The 7,546-nt window shown below is 52.2% G+C and overlaps 1 protein-coding gene across 1 annotated transcript in view; it reads right to left on the reverse strand.

Moving 5' to 3' along the window:
- RNF24 (ring finger protein 24) overlaps positions 1-7,039 on the reverse strand; it is a 25,582-nt gene extending 18,543 nt beyond the window's left edge. The window contains exon 1 of the mRNA XM_009290728.1: positions 6,961-7,039. The gene's annotated coding sequence lies outside the window, so the exon portion shown is untranslated. The remainder of the gene's footprint in view (positions 1-6,960) is intronic.
- Positions 7,040-7,546: the final 507 nt, after the last annotated feature.

Here is a 7,546-nt window from a genome sequence, read left to right on the forward strand (position 1 = left end):
TGCAACTGGGTCCGTCGGGCCTGCGCGTCCCCACAAAGCGTGAAATCACGGGGAGAGGACCGTCAAACATCGAGGGCCGGGAAGGGTGCCTGCCGGCCAGCGGCGCTCAGGACAGAAGACGTAAGTTTGCTGAAGAAAGATAAACCTGGGGAGAAAGTGGGAAGAAAAAGCCCTGAAACAGGGAAGCCCTACGGGAGTCCCAAGAGCTGGCTGGAGGAAAATCTTTTAAGTGCACATAAAAAAAAGTAAATATATATATATATGTACACACACACACACGCATATTTCTTTGCAATACATATTGCAAACAAAACCACCTTCGACTAAAGCAAAGGAGAGAAAATCTGATTTTCCCAGGCGGCAGCACGGAGGGAACCGGAGGGTATTTACTCAACGATGCAACAGCTTGCAAAAATAAAAAGGAACGGCGGTGTCCTCGCGATGGGGCCGGGTGCAGGGATGCAGAGAGAGCCGAGGATGGCAACGCCGCAAAGCGGAACGACCCGAGCTCCGCGCCTCCTCCTTCGTTACACCCTCCAATGAATCAGCCGCGCGGGGCCGAGCGCATCCCCGTTTCTTCGACGACTACGAAAACAAGCTTTAATTAAAAGCCAAGTTATGGTTAATGGCACATCGAGAAGTCAGGAAGTGAAATGTTACAGGTCAGCATTAACTTGCTGGCTTCGCAGCGCTTTGATTACAAGTTGGGCTGTTAAAGGCAAACCTAAATAAGCCACCTAGCCAAATTAATCCCTATTATAATCATAGCAAGCACTTAATGCGCTTAGTAAGCGGGCCCAACCTCTTACCCAGAGCTTTCATCAGGAGATCTCAAAGGGATTAATAAAGGAGGCAATTATCTTCTTACAGGGAGGGAAACTGAGGCAGGGAGGCGGGGAGCGAGGCAGGAGAGCCATGGTCCCCGAGGCCGGGGGGTGACACCAGGGGTGCCGCCGGTCCACTGCGGGTGACGCCACGAGCATCGTTCCCCCGCTGAAAGCCGCAGATTTTTTCTTTCCTGCTGCTTTGCCACGTGGGTTTGAACTGTGCGCGCCTTCTCTGGGTTTTACTTATTAAAGGGAGCTTCTTCTATTTATTTCATTATTATTTATTTACCACACTGGCGGATAAAGGGGCCACGTGAGCACTGTGCATCATACCTAAATTTAGCCCACGCGCTGGGCGGAGGGGTGGTTTCTGCCTCTGCTGCCGTAAATAAAAACCCATTTTCAGAGGGATTTACCTTATGTTTTCGAGACGAACAACTTCCTCCGCGGGGATTCAGTACAAACCCAGGCTGGTCTGAACCTCCCGAACCATTAACTGGGGGAGCTGGATGGAGCCGGCGGTCCGAGCCCCTGCAGCATCCCACCGGCCAAGCTGGCGAAGCCAACCCATCTCCAGGAAATACCGAGCTTTAAAAACTCGGCAAAGCCAGACACACGCAGGTTCCCATCGCCCGATCGAAACCACGAACTCTCGGGGAAAAGAAAATGCTAAGCCGTGGCGAAACTCCAAGTTGAAATATTTTATCGAAGGGAAAGATTTCAAGTGGGCGCGAACGGCGTCTCGAGTTTCAAAGGCATTACGCAAGTCCGCAAAGAGTTTTATACAGGTTTAACCAAAACGGTTATTAACTCGGTTGAAAGTTAAACTGCGAGCAGCCGACAACACCTTTCCAAAATACCCCAAGTTTTATTGCGAAGTAGGGTGTTCTTCCATGCAATAAAACCACAACATAAAGGTTATTAAATGGGTATGCCTAATGGGATAATTTAAAAAAGAAAAACAAAGACGACTTCTCCAGGTGTTTAAAAAGCAGCAGCGAGAGATACCCGCTTTTAACTTGCAGGCAAACCCCCCCCGCCTCGTGAACCCCAAAAGAAAAGCGAAGCCCTGACCTCAAGCAGCTGGAAGGAATTTCTTTCGGCTCCACCTCTGGAGCTGGCCCAGCGCGAGGACCCGCAGCGCGGCGATGGGAAAAATCGCGAGCAGCTGCAGAGCCAGCCCCCGAAACCAGCACCGCTGTCGCCCGAGAGATGCCGAGACGCCAGGCGGCCGCATCGCCTTCACCTGGGATGGAGCTGGGGAAAGCTCAACGCTGCTCCGGCCGGCAGCGATGTCCTTCGCCATCCGAAAATGGGGGACAGCAGATTGAGAGCAGGGGGAAAAAAGCGATTTTAGTAGAGCTACGGTGCTTCTGTGGGGACGGGGGAAAAAAAAAAATCTCGGCGTGCTGCGATTTTAGTAGAGCTACGGTGCTTCTGTGGGGACGGTGTCAGGCCACAGCCTGGCCGCATCCAGCGCCGGCTCCAAGCATCCAACCGGACCCACCTCCTTCACCGCAAAAAGCCAGCAGCGAGCGGAGGAGGAGCGCGAGCGACGGTGCACGGCTCGGCAGCGTTATTGATTAGCGGGATTAACGACGGCACGGCAAGGCGTGCCGGGAACGGAGAGCATCCCGACAGGTCCCTCGCGGTCCCTTACACCGCGGGGCAGAGTCGTACTGAGATCCAGCAAAGCTCGTCTGGGGCGATGCTGCTCCGCGACTGGGGAACAGAGGAAACTTTTGGGTGTCAAACGGAACGAAACCTGTTTATTTTACCCATTTCAGCTGCGTGCAGGTTTGGGGGACGGCGGCGGATTTTTGTTGTGTGCCTGGACGACCAAGAAACCAAACTGACCTCCAACCAAGAACCGCTTCGAACCTTTGATCCCTTCTCCCCGAGAGCGAATCCGATGCTTGTTTTGAACTGGAATCAGGAAATTTCCTGGCTGCGTTCCCTGGCTGGCCGACGCCGAGCACAAAACCTTAACCCTCTCCACCGCCTTAGGGCAGGGGGACGCGGACAGAGCGATGTGACAACGTGACGAAGCAATCAGCCACTGGAAAAAATAGGAAAGTCTTTATAATGAAAGAAACACCTGGCAGCGCGACCGGTACCACTGCAATTTTCAGCAAGTGCTTTTGTTTCTGGACAGTTTAACAAATAAATGATCCCACGACCTTAAAACCGAAGAGCACTTTTAAATGTGAAAATCTTTTTGCTCCCGTTGGGGGAGAAACGTGCAGAAAATAGGTCAGCTGCAGCTCCCATTGCCGCGTTTAAAGTCAAGTGCTTTCGCCCAGCGCCGTTGGAAAGGCAAACCAGAGGTTTGCTCAGGGTTGATTTTGCAAGTTCCAGGAAAAAAAGGCAAAAATTAAAAAAAAAAAAAAAAAAATCAATAGCGCTTTTTTATCCGGTCTGCAGGAGGGGGGCGGCGGAGTTTGGAGGAGAGCCCTGCTTGGGCTCCCATCGGATCGCAGAAATGAGAAATGGAAACCGCTTATCAGGAGGGTTTGAAGCGGAGTCGGCAGCTTCTCGCTTTGAAACGCGCACACAAGCTGCCCGAGCACGGTTCAGTTTGCTTCTCGGCAACGAAATAACACTTGAGGAATTTTTTTCCCTTTGGCCCTGGGGATTTTTTTCTATTATTTTTTCCCCCCCCCCTTTTCCTGGCACGCGGCTCCATCCCAGATCCAACGTCACGACCCGCTGAGCTCACTCTTCCTCCCGAAAGTGCGGTGGGAAAGGATGTGCCGCTGCCTCCTCCTGCCCCCAGCCCCGTTCATACTCACGGCAGCGAAAGCTGAAGTGTCCCCCCCCGCCCCGCCGGTACCCAGCGTGGGGTCACGCTGATGGGACCGCATCACCCCGTCGCTGCCTCCATCCCCGCCTGCCGCCCTGGTGCTCGACGGAGCAGCGTCGCCCCGTACCACGTAGCTCAGGTGCTGAAAAATTTAATAACACGCGTGTTATGAAAAACGGGAGTATTTTAGCCCAAGGGAAGCACCGACAGCCGGGGCTGAAGTCAGGCGTCACTGTAGGGTGGGCAGCTTCACCCCGCACGTTGCAGCCCCCCTGCCCCTATCGCTTTATTTGGTGGAAATAATCTTCCGCCTTCGTTTGCGGTTGCTTTTTCTCGTTTGCAGAGTTTTCCCCAATGAATGCTTGCTGGGGCGGGGCGGGGGGGAAGCAACGAGGGGGGCTCCCGAAATATCACATCTGGAAGAAAATCTCGCTTTGGTCAAGTCATCTTCAGGCTTGAACAAAAGCAAATCGCTTTCTGCGGAGCAGAAGAGCGACCAGCCTTCTCCGCTCTTTTATACCGAGAAGCAGATGGACTAAATGACCTCCTGAAACCCTTTTCCCCCTGTTTCCTAAGCTCCTTTAATGGGGGAGGGGGGGGAAATAAATCCGTGCAACACCCGGGGATCAATAATCCCTACAAAATCCTGCTGGAAGTAGGCACCCTGTGCCGGCGATGGGAATCACAGCTGCTAGCAGCCATCCCATAAAGGCGGTAAGAGGAGCCAAGCACAATTTGGGATGCAGGAAGGCATAATGCTCTCGTTTACACTAAATAAGGTTGCTAGGTTATGGATTTTTTTTTTCGGGGGGGGCCACAATCTGAAAGGGGATCCAGATGGCTGTAAAGCCTTGTGGTGGAAAAGCAGCATGAGGCCAGAGAGGGAAGAATTCCTCTTTATGCTGCTGCCATCTGCTCCCGGATCCTGGATTTCAGTCCTCAGGAATGCTCTCCGCGGACCCTTTTAATTGCACCATTTATATTTGCGGTAAAAATTAAGGAGAAGAGGTAGCTGGATGCAGAAGAGCGAAAAAGCTGGTGTCTGGATACCGGAAAAAAGTCACTAAAACAAATCCTACGGAGGAGCTGTCCCCCAAAGCCCACGTCGATTCCGCAAGGTTTGTATTTTAAGATGCTGACAGCATTAAAAAGCCTTCAGGAAAACCCAAACAAACCCAAACCTCAGCCTGCTGGGAATTCACACTAATGCCACGTCACTGCCGTTTGCCATTTTTCCTAATACTTACAGAAAAATGAGCTGCGCAGTCGGCCCGCCCTCCCTCTGGTTTTAACAAAAGTACTGGGTTTTGGGGGGAGTATTTTTTTTTTTTTATCGTACCTTCTGCTCTGCTAACAGAGACTGGGGGGATTTTGCAACGCTTCAGAGTAAAGCAAAGAAACCCTCCCCGGAGCCATACGGATACGGGACACAAACTGCTTCACTCCCAGGGGATCGGCACAAGGAAAGGTGGCTGCAAGGTTCACAAAACCCTCAAAATTTAGCTGGAAATGGAAAATTGAACTTTTCCACTCCCGGGCTCGCACGGCCAAGTGAGGTGCTTGATGGAGATAAGTACGCATAAACCCAACACACGCATCTCCTCCTCCGCGGCGCAGAGTCTCGTGGAGATAAATACGCATAAACCCAACACATGCATCTCCTCCTCCGCGGCGCAGAGTCTCGGCACTGAAGGCGACGCCGTGGGATACCGTCCTTCTCCCCTCTTCTCCCCAGCACCCGCGGCCGGACCTTAGCGGGATGGAGAAAGTCAAGGGACCTCAAAATTCAGGAGTACCCACGCCCCGGGGGTCTGTAACCGGGAGGTGATGGCCAGCCACGCGTGAATTTTCAGCATTACCTACCTGCACCCCTCCTTTGCCCGAGGACGTCGCTTCTTACACAGGTTTCTCATAAACTGAGCCCTAAACAAGTAAAACCCCCCGTTACGGGTGTGCTGCTGATGCGGGACTTGTTTAAAAAAAACCACAAAACCAAACAACTTTTGAGAGGGTTTGGGACTTGTTTAAAAAAACCCACAAAACCAAACAACTTTTGAGAGGGTTACTTAAAGTTTGCGTTTTTCTTGAAGCCAACCGAACAAAACCTGCTAAATATTTTCTGACCGCTTCAAGGCTACCGGGGCCTCCTCGGGCAGCGAAGCTAAAACCCACCAACGTGACTTTCAGGCATGTAATAGTTTGCTGTCGGATCTTTACAAATTCCGGGGCGCTGAATCGCCTACTATGAGGCAAAATATATGAGTGGCACTAACGAGTCGGCTTAGCAACGAGCAGGCAGGCTGCCTCGAGTGTCTTTTTAAAGGTCAAGAGAGCACATGATGCCTGGGAGCCCCCGCGTTCGGTTTTTACTACGAGTTAAAGACACTTTCGGCGAGTCCGGTTATTAAATTGCCGCCTCGCACCGGCCAGCCACACATCTTTTAAAACCGGTCTTTAAAACCAAGGCTTTCCCCTCCTCAAATATCATTATCCCTCTTTCAACCCATTCCTACCCTTCCCCACCTTCACCAAAACGGTGGCATTTGAGGGGAAAACCTGCGTCGAGATGAAACGCAAGGAAAGGTCCCGCCGCCGCTGGGATTTTTGGGTAGCGCTGCCGAGAAGCATCATTGAAATTCAGCGGGAGACGCCAGTTTTCCTCCGCTCCGCGGGGGCTGCCATGTTAAATCACATTTGGATTCACAGTACAAGGCTGCTAAAATACCACCGGGGCGGCTATTGGCACATTTCAATGAAAACGCCGCAGCCTCATTAGTATAGTGGAAATTATGAGCTTGTCTTTGTATATATTTAAAAGCTCGCCTCTGAAAGTATATTGGGTCGGGGCCAGAAATTCCTGGCTCGGAGCTCCTACCACTCGACAGTTCGGGATTGCCTCGCTCACGCAGGTCAAGCGACCGCGCAGCCATCGACCCGGGAGAAAAGGCATTTAAAAAATACCCTGCAGGGAAAGGCGCGGGGCAACGTTGCAAGAGGAGGCAGAGCAACGGGGCTTGAACTAAACCCTCCTCCACGTTAGCTCCGTGCGAGGCGGTTAGTGACCGTGTCCTAATGAAAGCACAGGTTATAATTAAGGGGATGCAGGAATGTGGGGTGCGTGGAGTTTCATCCCGCTCCCAACAGCCGGGGCGAGAGCATCCCGTCGACCCAAAAGCGACGTTCCCCTCTGGGGATGGACCACAAGAGCCCGAATCCTTTGCAAGAAGGGGCAACCTCGTGAAAGAACATCATTTTCAGGATCTGCTCATCTCAACATGCGATTTTGCAAGTCTCTATCGAGGAAAGCTTTCGGGTCAGCTCCCTACTTACCCGCACGGGCGCCGCAACGCAGCCAAGCCACGCAAACCCAACGTATCTGCTGAACGGCTACCGCGGTTTGGTGCCAGGGATGCTGGAAAAAAAAAGAAAAAAAAAACCAACCCTAATATTGCACAAAAAGCCAGAGCGAGCGAGGGAGAGGATGAAGACGCTGGTTTTGAACGCTTAGATTCGCAAAGGCTCCTATAAATTGGTGCAGCTCTTCGTAACAGCACAGAGATCCCCTTTTAAAACGCGGCGATGACGTTACGCGGCATAGAAAGAAAAAAGGGGGGGGGGGGGAGGAAGGCTTGGCTAATCCTCGCAATTTTATAAGCATCTGAGACACTAATCCGTTGATCTCATTGAAAAGGATTAGAATTACTCCCTCGCCAGTAAATTTAAGAAGTTTTCAACCAGATGTAAACAAAAGCGGAGAGCAGCCCGCGGAGACGGCTGCCACACAGCGAGTCCTTGACGAGAAATCCTCATCGGGGCTGGTTTTGGGGTGGAAAAGGGGAATTTCCACCCCAGTGCTGTGGAGGGTCGCCTGGAGCGATGCCAGCGTCCGAGGCGAGCCCCGCCAGCTCGCCCGGCC

This window comes from Aptenodytes forsteri, unplaced genomic scaffold, assembly GCF_000699145.1.
Source record: "Aptenodytes forsteri isolate BGI_AS27 unplaced genomic scaffold, ASM69914v1 Scaffold236, whole genome shotgun sequence".
Lineage (NCBI taxonomy): Eukaryota > Metazoa > Chordata > Aves > Sphenisciformes > Spheniscidae > Aptenodytes > Aptenodytes forsteri.